The 11906-nt window shown below is 53.6% G+C and overlaps 1 protein-coding gene and 1 pseudogene across 6 annotated transcripts in view; both read right to left on the minus strand.

Annotated features, from left to right (window-relative positions):
• The window catches only part of HIC2 (HIC ZBTB transcriptional repressor 2), a 36058-nt gene extending 29069 nt beyond the window's left edge, over positions 1–6989 (minus strand). For 4 of the 6 annotated variants that reach the window (XM_078335822.1, XM_078335815.1, XM_078335821.1 and 1 more), the window contains exon 1: positions 5924–6119. The gene's annotated coding sequence lies outside the window, so the exon portion shown is untranslated. Of the gene's footprint in view, positions 1–2694; positions 2787–5923; positions 6120–6751 lie in introns of those variants that run through there. The other 2 variants (XM_078335808.1, XM_078335811.1) reach the window with 2 other exon arrangements.
• Positions 6990–10884: 3895 nt separating this feature from the next.
• On the minus strand, positions 10885–10995 carry LOC118148494 (small nucleolar RNA U13; annotated as a pseudogene).
• Positions 10996–11906: the final 911 nt, after the last annotated feature.

Genomic DNA, 11906 nt, shown 5'->3' on the forward strand with positions numbered 1-11906 from the left:
GCCAGAAACTATCATATCAGCTGCTGCCACAAAGCGGAAAGGCCATGGAGTCCTGGGTAGGGCTGGGGTGAAGGGGCACAAGACCTAGGGCAGAAATCCACCCCCAGATCACTCACTCAGGACAGGACAGCCTGGGCCCAGCTACCCAAGATGTGCACCACCCCCTTCTTCCTCAGACCCTATTCCCAAGCCCATCTCCTCTACTGTGTGCCCCCCCAACCCCCCTCTCCCGCCAGGTTGCTGTCCCTTCTCTAAAGGACAGGACTTACTACCCAGGATACTGACCAGAACCACACCCAGGGACCTTACCTGTTCCCTCGTTACAATGGGCTGCTCCTAGCAGGCAGGAGCCGTCTTATATCCTCTCTCCCTAAAATACAAACTAAACCCCAGGACAACCCATTGTCTGTTCCAGCAAAAGGGGCCAGGCCTAGCAGGCCCTACCTGAAGCTTTGCCTCCTGTGCCCCTTCAGTCCCCTCCTACTCTTCCTTCTCTGCCCCTATATATCTGACCCAGATAACACAGCCCAGAAAACCAACCTCAGGGACGAATCTCTTCCCTCCTAGGGAGAAGGCAGAGGTCCCAGGAGTTCGAGGGGACCTCCTCGAGCAGAAGGTTGGCCACCTCTGCTCAACCCAAACTTCACTATGTCAGGCCCTGCCAGGCTACATACAGGCCAACAAGAGCCCAAGAATGCAGCCAGGAAACCAGGTGAGGTAGACTGTAAAAGCCCAGGCTACAGCCAAGGGCTGTCGGTGGCTCTCCAGAGAACCTCCCAGAAGGAGCCCCCAGTGCACATGGGCTAGGTTCCTCCTGCCTCTCACCCTCTGTGCCTAGCAACTACCCTAGAATCCACATGAATGATTCTACCAATTCATTCACTGGGTAACTGCTGACCCCACTGGGCCCTCTGGAGTAAAGCAGTTAGCGAGCACTGCAGGTAACAGCTCGGGCTATTCATCCTTATGCCCGTGGATTCTATTATCAACAAAGAGGCTTCACCTGCTAAAGACGCAGCTCTCAAACCTGGCTGCACACCAGATTCACTTCAAAAGCTTCAGGAAAAGCTAGTGCCTTGGGCCCACCCCAGAGACAGGTATAGCCCGAGGTGAGAATCGGGACCAGCAGGCAGGCCTCTGCCAGGCGGCACGGGCAATAGCATGTGCTGGGTGAATGTGCAGCCTCACTCATCACCCAGAAAAGCCCCACTGCGTCCTGTCCACATAAGAACGGGCCACCAAGTTCCCAGGCCCCACTCTCCCTTCTCACTTACTTTGTGAATGAGAGCTCACCTGCAGCTTACCACCTTTTGAGTGCTGCGGCCTCACTATGGCACGAGTGACAGGGCTACAAAGGCTGCGCAACAGATCCTCCCCTTTAAAGGGGCTCAGGCCTCAGTGTGGTAATGGGAGCGGCCCCTTCCCACACTTGCCAGAGAGAACCCACCCAGAGGAATGAAGCCAAAGCCCAAGCCGCAGGGCAACAGCCCAGAACGGGAGGGGACAAGTCTGTACAGCAGCCACACCCCTGCCAGAGCCAGGAGCTCTTCCATCTCCACAGCAGGCCAACTCCCACCTGGAAGCACCCACCTCGCCAAACCCAATCCCTGCCTTCCCTTAGTCAGACTGGGAACTGCCACAGGAAGGCTGGGGACTCCACACACACCCTCCTCACCACACCCAGTGTGTGATCACCCTTAAAAAGAAAACACGCACCTATGATCTTACAATGTGCTGCCCACCTCATAAGAAACAGGTGCCTCTAGATTAGAGGCACCTGGCTGACCCATCCCCGTCCCCTTCACCATCAGAAAGACCTCCAAGTCCCCCTCTTCTAATACCAAGGCTGCATTTCCGATCCCCTCCACCCACTAACATTACGATTAAAAAAAAAAAAAAAACCAGGAAAAATGAATAGTCAGAAGGAGGGACTCCCCCAAGTCTGACCACCTTCTTGAGGGACCCAGGCAGTTTCTTAGGGTCTCTCCCCACTCAGCCCTGCCACACCCCTCCCAGGCAGTCTGGCCCATCCCTCCTGAACTGTGGCGGGCTGGAACCAGCTCCCAGCCTTCCCTCCCTTATCAAGCTCACTGGGGGCCCACACAAAGCTCCCACCCCCACCAGCATTTCTTGCTTTGCCACTCCCAGCTAAAACTGGGCTCAAGGCAAGCAAGCCTGGAGTCCCGGAGTCCCTCAGTCCCTGGGGCCCAGCCCCTCCTGGAAGCCCTCCCCCAGCCCAGGTCCCTAACCCATAGGGCAAGGCCCCTCCCAGCAGGAAGCGAACCCTGGCGGTGCCAGGCAGAGTCAAACTGGAAGGGCTGGTTCAGAAGCCCCTAAATGGGAGCCAGGACTTCTCTTAAGGAGGGGGCTCTCAGCCCCACTCCTCCCAAGTGGGATCTCACAGCTCTCCAGACACCACACTATATGGGCCTCCACAGGCTGTGGAGTCAAAGGCATTTACCCTCCAGCCCCCAACAAGCTACTGAACTTCCAAGAGCAGCTCCTTCACTACTCCAGAGGAGACCGGGCTGAGTGAACTGTAAGCGCCTCTATCACCCCGCCTGAAAGGCAAGTCTGTGAGCGCCAGAAAGCAGGGGCCAATGAGACTTGGTCTAAGCCAAGGGGGCCAGGCACTGAGTCTGTGCTCAGCAAATGTGACAGAATTAATAAAATGCTTGAAAAAGAGGCACATACATGCCTGGCTGGCAGTGGGTCTCCTGAGTTGGCTTCCCGGCTCACACAGTATCTGCAAGTCCAAGTCCTCAGCGCTCTCCAGCTGTCTCCCCAGCCACCCTCTATCCTACCACTGCCTTTTAAAACCCAACAGCACTCACTTCCTGGTTAAAACCCCTCCCCTCCAGGCCAACCTCAACCCACACAGCACGCAGGGCTCTCCGCCAGCCCAAAAGCCGGCTCCTCCCACACCACCGCTATGCCTGCTTCGCTCCGCTAGGTGCCAGTCCCTATCACCCCATCTTATAATCATTTGTTGAATGTCTGCCTTCCCCAGGCTGAGCTCCAGAAAACAGCAATACGTGAATGTAAACTCAAGTTCTGTTCCCACTGTAGAAACAGGGACGCTAAGGCCAGAGGCAGGAGAGTCAATCACTGCCCAAGGTCATGACGAGAGTAAAATGGCAGAGCCAGCACTGCACTACAGACTTTGCGACCAAGTCCAGTTCCTCTCTCACTGCCCTACAGGGGTCCCTCATCAGCTAGGCTCGCAGGAGCCAAGAGGGGAGGAACCTGATTTGTTCTTTCTTCCTGTGGTGAAAGCTGCCTCACAGGCCAGCAAGAGCAGCCCAGGAAGAAGCGCCCCACTCTCTCAGGGATCAGGTACTGGGGGCAGTGGGCAAGACAAGGTATGGGGTGGGGCTGACTGCTCAAGGCCAACAAGCCAAGCAATAAGGTTAGAAACCACAGGTCCCCTGAGTAAACTGAACTTTATTCCTTCCTCACAGCTCTCACTCTCCAGAACTGCCCCCACTCTCCAGAACTGCCCCGCCAGCTCTTCTCCAGGGGCTAGCTGCTGATTAAATGGCACTCCCTCACCCACCCCTTCAGATCTGACCCTGCAAACAATAAGGACTCGAGGAAGGCAGCAGGCTATCAGCTCAATAATGCAAAACCCTGTTGCTCCTTGTCCACAACAGCTGACTTCAAGTAGACGAGAGGCTGCACTTATTAACAAAATGAGAAATCTGATCTTCGGAAAGAAAACACTACGTGAGGATTAATCCAGGACTGCAGCTTGTGGAGAAGGCTGGGCTGCTGGCCAAGACCGAGGACAGAGGATGGGATCGTGCCTACCTGTCCCCAGAGCAGGTATCAGGCAGCACAACAGGACGAATCAGGACTCATCACCCCTGCCCGACCTGCGCCTTCTCTCTTCCTTCCAGCAACTGCAACAATCATTTCGGTTTTACTTTAATTAAAAGCCTGATTCCCTCGGGCTGCTTCTTCCTCTACACAGAGCCAGCAACCGGAGGGAGACTTTTCTTTTCAGGAATCGGTCGTAAAAGCCCAGTGACTAATCTACAAGTTTCAACAACTGGCAGAAAACCACCGCAGGGAGAGGTTGCTGGGCACACAGCAGCACTCAGAGCCAACTGGCCCGAGGGCCATAGGCACTCTACAACCTCCACCCCCCAACCGGACACTGGCCTGCGGACCCACCTGTGAGCTCTGACCTCCCAAGGCAGGCAGCTGGGGAGCCTCTTCCCAGCCTTCCAAGTCTATTGCTTGTCCTGTGGGACCTAGAGACCTTCACAATTTCAAGGGCACGAGATGGAAGGTTCACTTCCAAGCGACAATCCTGGGCCATGGGACTCAGTTCAGCCCCCAAGTATCCATCGGCCTCCCAGCCCCGTTCTTGGTGTTCAGAGCCCACTAAACCAGCAGTCCCACCACACAGCTTTGTCTCCAGAGGCCAGCTCATCTACTTTTTTTTTTTTTTCAGACTACCTACTACTCCAGCAACCCTGCTCCACCGAGCATGCACACTCTCCTTGCCACAGGGATCCAGACCAACCACATGGCCTATGCTCCTGAAAATGTCTGCTTGAAGGCCCAGGAGTCCAGACACTGGCAGATGAGAATGGAGAAAAAGAGGCAAAGCCAGGAGCCAGGAAGCAATAAACGCTAGATCCAGAAAGACATTAGGTTTGGGTGACCCAGCTCCATCCCTCCATCCTGGATCCTTAGACGACGGCCCCAAGTTCAGCCTAGGAGTTCCCAAGGCCCCTCCATTACCTGAGCTCTCCCCACAGCACAAGAAACGCAGCAATCCCCACATCAGTCAACAACCCACCGCCACAGGATTCCTATGGGCAAGGCTGTGCCCCTCCCCCCAGCACATATGTCAGAGGGGTGGCCTCCCAGGGTTACATCCCTCTGGCCTTTGGGGGAGTGGGAGATCGGGAACACAGCTTTCCAGATGTGCTTGGCAATATCTACTAGAAAAGACTAGGGGTGCAGGGGATAGAAGACATGGATAAATAACTTTAACACCACTCCAACCCATCCGGCTCAGCATTGGGCTCCCTTACCCAGGCAGTCCCAGGCCGCTCTGGGTGGGGCCTTTGGGAGCATTATCTGGCCTCATTCCCTCCTCCCCGCAAGTCACTGCCCCCCAGGGAGACGCATTCCCCCCACCACGCACACACCCAGGCCTGTGTGAATATGAACCATCTTGGAAGATAAACAGAGAGTGACAAGCTGGGGCCCCTCAGACCCCTCCCTCAGCCAGCCGGTCCCTTCCCCCTGCCAGCCGACCCCCTCCCCCAAGCCCATCTCTCTTCCTGCCAAGCGGCTGCCTACAGGAGAGGTCTGGGGGCAGGGCAGCGAGCCCACCAGCCGCAGAGCCTGGCCCTCTGGGAGCGGCCCCTCCAGGCCCGCCCCTGCCCCTGCCGTGGCCAGTCTTCCCGCGGGGAGGAGGCAAGAGGAGACCGCAGACGGTGCAGGACCGCAGTTCTGGAAATCGCAAAATGCTCCAGCGAGGGGGCGACCGCGGGCGCAGGGCCGTTTGCATAATGGGAGCCCTCCCGCCTGTCAGGCAGCGCAGCTCGCCCGACGCTGTTCGGATTAGATTGCTAATGAAAAGGCACAAAGAGCCGGCGCCCGCTCGCCCGCCGACCCCCGCTCCGCAGACCAGCGCCCTGGGCCTGGCGCGGCCCCGTGGGCTTTGTGCCCCGGGTGTCCCACCGCCCGCGCCCCTCGGGGCATCTGGCCCACAAAGCCCAGGCCTGCCAAGGGTCCCGCGTGCGCCCCCGCCCAGGCCCGCCAGACGCGCGCGCGCCCCCCACGCGAGCAGTCCCACGTCGCCTGAGTGCGCGCGCGCCCACGCCCCTCTCCCCGAGGACGCGCCCGGCCGGAGGCCCCCAGCCCGCGCCTGCGCCCCCTGCCCCCCGCGGCAGCTCCTCACCTCGTGTGCGTCGCGGCGGCGGCGCTCCGCCCGCCGGCCGGCCGGCGCTACCACCAGCAGCCCCTTGTCCTCCGCGCCCGGCTCGTGCCGCACGCGCCCGCCCCGTCCGCCTGCCGCCGGCCCGGCTCGGCTCCCCGCCCAGCGCGCCCCGAGCGCCGCTTACAGCCGCCCGCCCAGCGCCATCTTGGAAGCTTGTGACGTCGGCGCCGCCCGCTCACCCCTGACCCACATCTGAATGGGCGAGCAGCGGGGCGGGGCCAAGGGACAGTGAGGGGCGTGGTCCTCGAGTGGGGCGGGGCATGTGGGGGCGGGGCCGGGGCCGATGAGCGGTCCGAGAACTGGGCGGGGCGGGCTGCCGGTGTCCGGCGCCGTGGGGGAGGGGTGCGCAAGAGGAGCCGGGGACCCAGACCCCGGAGGCCTAATCGGACCCCGACCTCAAGCCCCAGGGCGGAACCGCGACCTCCCCTCCGAAGTACCGGGACCGCATACCAGCCCCCGGGACAGGGACCCTGGCCCCCCACAAGCTGACGCCCAACCCCTCAAACTCAGGTTGACTGACCCCCTCTTAGCCTGACCCTGACCCCTAGGAGTCCCAAATTAGGGACCTCTATCGGCCTGCGCGTCCCCTCCCTGGTCCCTTTGCGATCCCTGCTCGACGCTCCCTGCGGCGGCCGGAGTCTGAAAGGCGCAGCCCGCAATGAGACTGCAAGCTCGGAAGTCTGGGCTCCTGGGGAGACCTGGGCTGTTTGAGTGCAAAAGAGAAGGGGCGCCCCTCCTCTAACCGCAGCCCCCCTTGGGCCCCCGCGCGCGCACCCCTGCGGGTCCTACCTGCTCCGAGGGCCCGGAGGACCCAGCACGCTGCGCTCAGCCAGCCCCTTCCGGTGGCCGCAGCCCCTCGTAGGCCCCTGGGGTCAAGCGCCTGCCGGAGCCGGCCCTCCAGGACCCTGGCTCCCGGCCGCCAAGCAGATTGCCGTCCCAGGGGCTGGGCTGGCCTCACACGCCACTGCTTCTCTAGGGAGCTACTTAATGGACGTCTCTCTACTTTGAACACCAAACAAAGGAACACACCACTATCGAGGTCGCCCAAGTCCAAGAGAAGCCCAGGTCTGCCTTACAGGGAAGTTCTGCCCCAGCTCCAGTCAATATTAAAAACCAATTCAATAACCCTTCGCCAAGCAGATTATGCAACCTTTCTTTCCTAATCGATGTATAGGTTTAACGTCATCCTTACGTTTCTTGGACTTCACAAAATTCTAAGTTCACCTGGAAAAATAGCCGAAAACAGCTATGGTTTTCCCCCCGTGGGAACAAAAGCAGGAATGAGGGTAGACTTGCCCTAACAGATATCAAAACAAATTGTAAAGCTACCGCAGGCATTTAAGTGTGGTACAGAACAAGAAATAGAATAGAAAGCCTAGAAACATCCTAGAAATGGTAAGAACACAATAGATGAAAAAGGAAATATCAAACATCCATTAAAAAAAAGAGATATCAAGCATCCCTGAAGAAAAAAAGGAGTATTCCACAAATAGAGCACAGCAGAGTACTCACTATTTGAAGGAAGGTCTGAAAAAAAAAAGTCAACTATTCCACTAACCCAAGATATATAAATTAAAACTATAAGAGGCAGGGTTTTTTGTTTCATTTTGAGACGGTGTGTGGCTCTGTCGCCAGGCCTTTCTCTACTAAACCCCATCTCTACTAAAAATACAAAAAATTAGCTGGGCATGGTGGCGCGTGCCTGTAATCCCAGCTACTTAAGAGGCTGAGGCAGGAGAATTGCCTGAACCCAGGAGGCGGAGGTTGCGGTAAGCCAGGATCGCGCCATTGCACTCCAGCCTGGGTAACAAGAGCGAAACTCCGTCTCAAAAAAAAAAAAAAAATCAGTTTAAAATGATAAACGTCAAAAAAGAAAAAAAAAATGACAAACTTCAAACACAGGTAGGGTCTGGTATGGTTATGAGGCAATCACTCTTATATACTGTTGGAAGGATGTAAATCGCCTCAAAATTCATGGACGTGAATTTGGCGGTATGAGTCAAAAGTTTTTTGGTGGTGTTTGTTTTGAGAGTCACAGTCTCACTCTGTTCCCGAGGCTGGAGTGTAGCCTCAAACTCCTGGGTTCAAGCAATCCTCCTGCCTCCCAAAGTGCTGGGATTATAGATGTAAGCCCATGCACCTGGCCCCAAAAATATTTTAAAATAATTATACCCTTCCAGAATTCTGTTCTGGGGAAATTAACCACATTTACAGACCATGTACTTATTATCTGTCTCTCTACCTGTAAGTAAGTTTGTACCTGTAAACTTGTAACCCGTGCCTAGGAGCACACCTCAAACAATAGGCATTCACAGTACCTTGTTCATCTGCATTTGAAACTAAGTGGCTGGGCTCAGTGGCTCATGCCCATAATCACAACACAACACTTTGGGAGGCCAAGGTCAGCGAATTGCCTGAGGTCAGGAGTTCGACAACACCCTGGCCAACATGGTGAAACCCCCGTCTCTACTAAAAATACAAAAAATAGCTGGGTGTGGTGGTGAATGCCTGTAGTCCCAGCTACTTGGGAGGCTGAGAGACAAGAATCTCTTGAACCCAGGAGGCGGAAGTTGCAGTAAGCCAAGGTCATGCCTTCGAATTCCAGCCTGGGCAACAGAGGGAGACTCCATCTCAAAAAACAACAAGTCCGGCGCGGTGGCTCATGCCTGTAATCCTAGCACTTTGGGAGGCCGAGTGCCTGGCCATCATGGTGAAACCCCATCTTTAAAAGAAAAAAAAAAACAGGCCGGGCGCGGTGGCTCACGCCTGTAATCTCAGCACTTTGGGAGGCTGAGGCTGGTGGATTACGAGGTCAAGAGATCGAGACCATCCTGTTCAACATGGTGAAACCCCGTCTCTACTAAAAATACAAAAAATTAGTTGGGCATGGTGGCACATGCCTGTAATCCCAGCTACTCAGGAGGCTGAGGCAGGAGAATTGCCTGAACCCAGGAGGTGGAGGTTGCGGTGAGCCATTGCACTCCAGCCTGGGTAACAAGAGCGAAACTCTGTCTCAAAAAAAAAAAAAAGATAACGAATGTACAATATTGTTAAGTGTCATTTATAATAATGAAAAAAAGCATAAACAAATTGGTTCATGCCTGTAAAGTGTTGACTTTGGGAGGCGGAGACGGGCAGAGCACTTGAGATCAGCAGTTTGAGACCAGCCTGGCCAACATGGCAAAACCCCATTCTGCTTGAACCCAAGAGGCAGAAGTTGCAGTGAGCTGAGGTGGTGGCACTGCACTCCAGCCTGGGCAAGAGTGGGACACCATTAAGAAAAAAAATAGGCAGGGGGCAGTGGCTCACTCCTATAATCCCAGCACTTTGGGAGGCTGAGGATGGTGGATCACCTGAGGTCAGAAGTTTGAGACCAGCCTGGCCAACATGGTAAAACCCAGTTTCTAGTAAAAATACATAATTGGCTGGGCATGTTGGCACATGCCTGTAATTCCAGCTACTTAGAAGGCTGAGGCAGGAGAATTGCTTGAACTCAGGAGGCAGAGGTTCCAGTGAACCGAGATCCTGTCATTCCACTCCAGCCTGGGTGACAAGAGTAAAATTACGTCTCCAAAAATAATAATAATAATAATATATAATAACTTATAGCCACCTCGCCTGCCTAAAGTTATAAAATAGTAGTTCCAGTAAAACAAAAATTATATTTTTCAGATGCATACAAAAATACTGATATATGAAGAAGCAACTGAAGAAAATAGATAAAAAATATGTACAGAAGTTCTCTCTGGATATTGGGAAATTTTTTATACACATGTATATTTTAGCATGTGTGTGTGGTTTTTTTTTTTGAGACAAAGTCTCACACTGTCACACAGTGGCACAAACGGCTCACTGCAAAATCTGCCTCCTGGGTTCAAGTAATTCTCCCTCCTCAGCCTCCTGAGTAGCTGGGACTACACCACACCCAGCTAATTTTTTTTTTTTTTTTTTTTTTTGTATTTTTAGTAGAGAGTTTCACCATGTTGGCCAGGATGGTTTCGATCTCCTGACCTTGTGATCTGCCTGCCTTCGCCTCCGAAAGTGCTGGGATTACAGGCCCTGCCGTGTGTGTTATTTTAATTTTATAAAAGTAACATTTCTTTTTTTTTTTAGACAGAGTTTCACTCTTGTTACCCAGGCTGGAGCGCAATGGTGCGATTTCAGCTCACCACAACCTCCGCCTCCTGGGTTCAGGCAATTCTCCTGCCTCAGCCTCCTGAGTAGCTGGAACTACAGGCGCGCGCCACCATGCTCAGCTAATTTTTTGTATTTTTAGTAGAGACGGGGTTTCACCACGTTGACCAGGATGGTCTCAATCTCTTGACCTCGTGATCCACCCGCCTCGGCCTCCCAAAGTGCTGGGATTACAGGCGTGAGCCACTGCGCCTGGCCCAAAAGTAACATTTCTAATTGAAACAATTCTAGAGATACTGAAGCACATTTTATTTTTATTTTATTTTATTTATTTATTTTTGAGACAGTGCCTAGCTCTGTTGCCCAGGCTGGAGTGCAGTGGCACAATTACGGCTCACTGTAGCCTCTACCTCCTAGGCACAAATGATACTCCCAGCTGTGACTATAGGTATGCACCACCATACCTGGCTATTTTTTATTTTCTGTAGAGACAGGATCTCACTATATTCCCAGGCTGGTCTCAAACTCCCAGACTCAAGCAATTCTCCCACCTCAGCCTCCCAAAGTGCTGGGATTACAGGAATGAGACACCATGCCCATGCAATTTTTTTAAGTTAAACTCTCTCTCCTTCACCCCCCTAATTAGTCCTTTCTAAAGTAACATTAACAGTTTGACTCTCTTCTCTGCATCAATATGTGTCTATTCACCTTACACAAAAGATCCTACTATTTTGAAATCATAGACATTTTTCAAGTTCATTTCCATAATTCATTCTTTTTTTTTTTAATGTCAGACGGGTAATATGCCTATGTTGTAACAAGGTTGGAAGGTGGCACGGCACCTCTTACACAGGAATGGGTGAACACATAATCATCATGCTTAAGAACTGCAAGAGGGGCCAGGCGCGGTGGCTCAAGCCTGTAATCCCAGCACTTTGGGAGGCCGAGGCGGGTGGATCATGAGGTCAAGAGATCGAGACCATCCTGGTCAACATGGTGAAACCCTGTCTCTACTAAAAATACAAAAAAATTAGCTGGTCACGGTGGCTCATGCCTGTAATCCCAACTACTCAGGAGGCTGAGGCAGGAGAATTGCCTGAACCCAGGAGGCGGAGGTTGCGGTGAGCCAAGATCGCGCCATTGCACTCCAGCCTGGGTAACAAGAGCAAAACTCCGTCTCAAAAAAAAAAAAAAATTAAAAATCAGCCAGGCATGGTGGCAGTCATCTATAGTCCTAGCTACTTGAGAGCCTGAGGTGGGAGAATTGCTTGATTCTGAATTGGAAGTTGCAATGAGCTATACTTGCGCCATTGTCTGCGCTATAGCTGCTCAACAGTCAGACTCTGTCTCAAAAAAAAAAATTTTTTTTAAAGCCGTGCATGGTGGAATTCACGTGTAGTCCCAGCTACTCAGGAAGCTGAGGTAGAAGGATCTTTTGAACCCAGTAATTTGATGCTGCAGTAAGCCAAGTTTGCACCACTGCACTCCAGCCTGGGAGACAGAGTGAGACCCTGAGTCTAAATACTACTACTAATAATAATGAAAGTCAAATGAATAAGGCCAGGGGTGGTGGCTCATGCCTGCAACCCAAGCACATTGGAAGGCTGAGGCAGGTGGGTCACTTCAGCCCTGGAGTTAGAGACCAGCCTGGGCAAAATGGCAAAACCTAAAAACACAAAAAAGAAAAAAAATAGGTGTGGTGGTGCTTGCTTGAAGTCCCAGTTACTCAGGAGGCTCAGGTGGGAGGATGGCTTGAGTCCAGGAGGTCAAGGCTGCAGTGAGCTGAGATTACATCACTGCAGCTTAGCCA

Source organism: Callithrix jacchus, chromosome 1 (genome assembly GCF_049354715.1).
Source record: "Callithrix jacchus isolate 240 chromosome 1, calJac240_pri, whole genome shotgun sequence".
Taxonomy (NCBI): domain Eukaryota; kingdom Metazoa; phylum Chordata; class Mammalia; order Primates; family Cebidae; genus Callithrix; species Callithrix jacchus.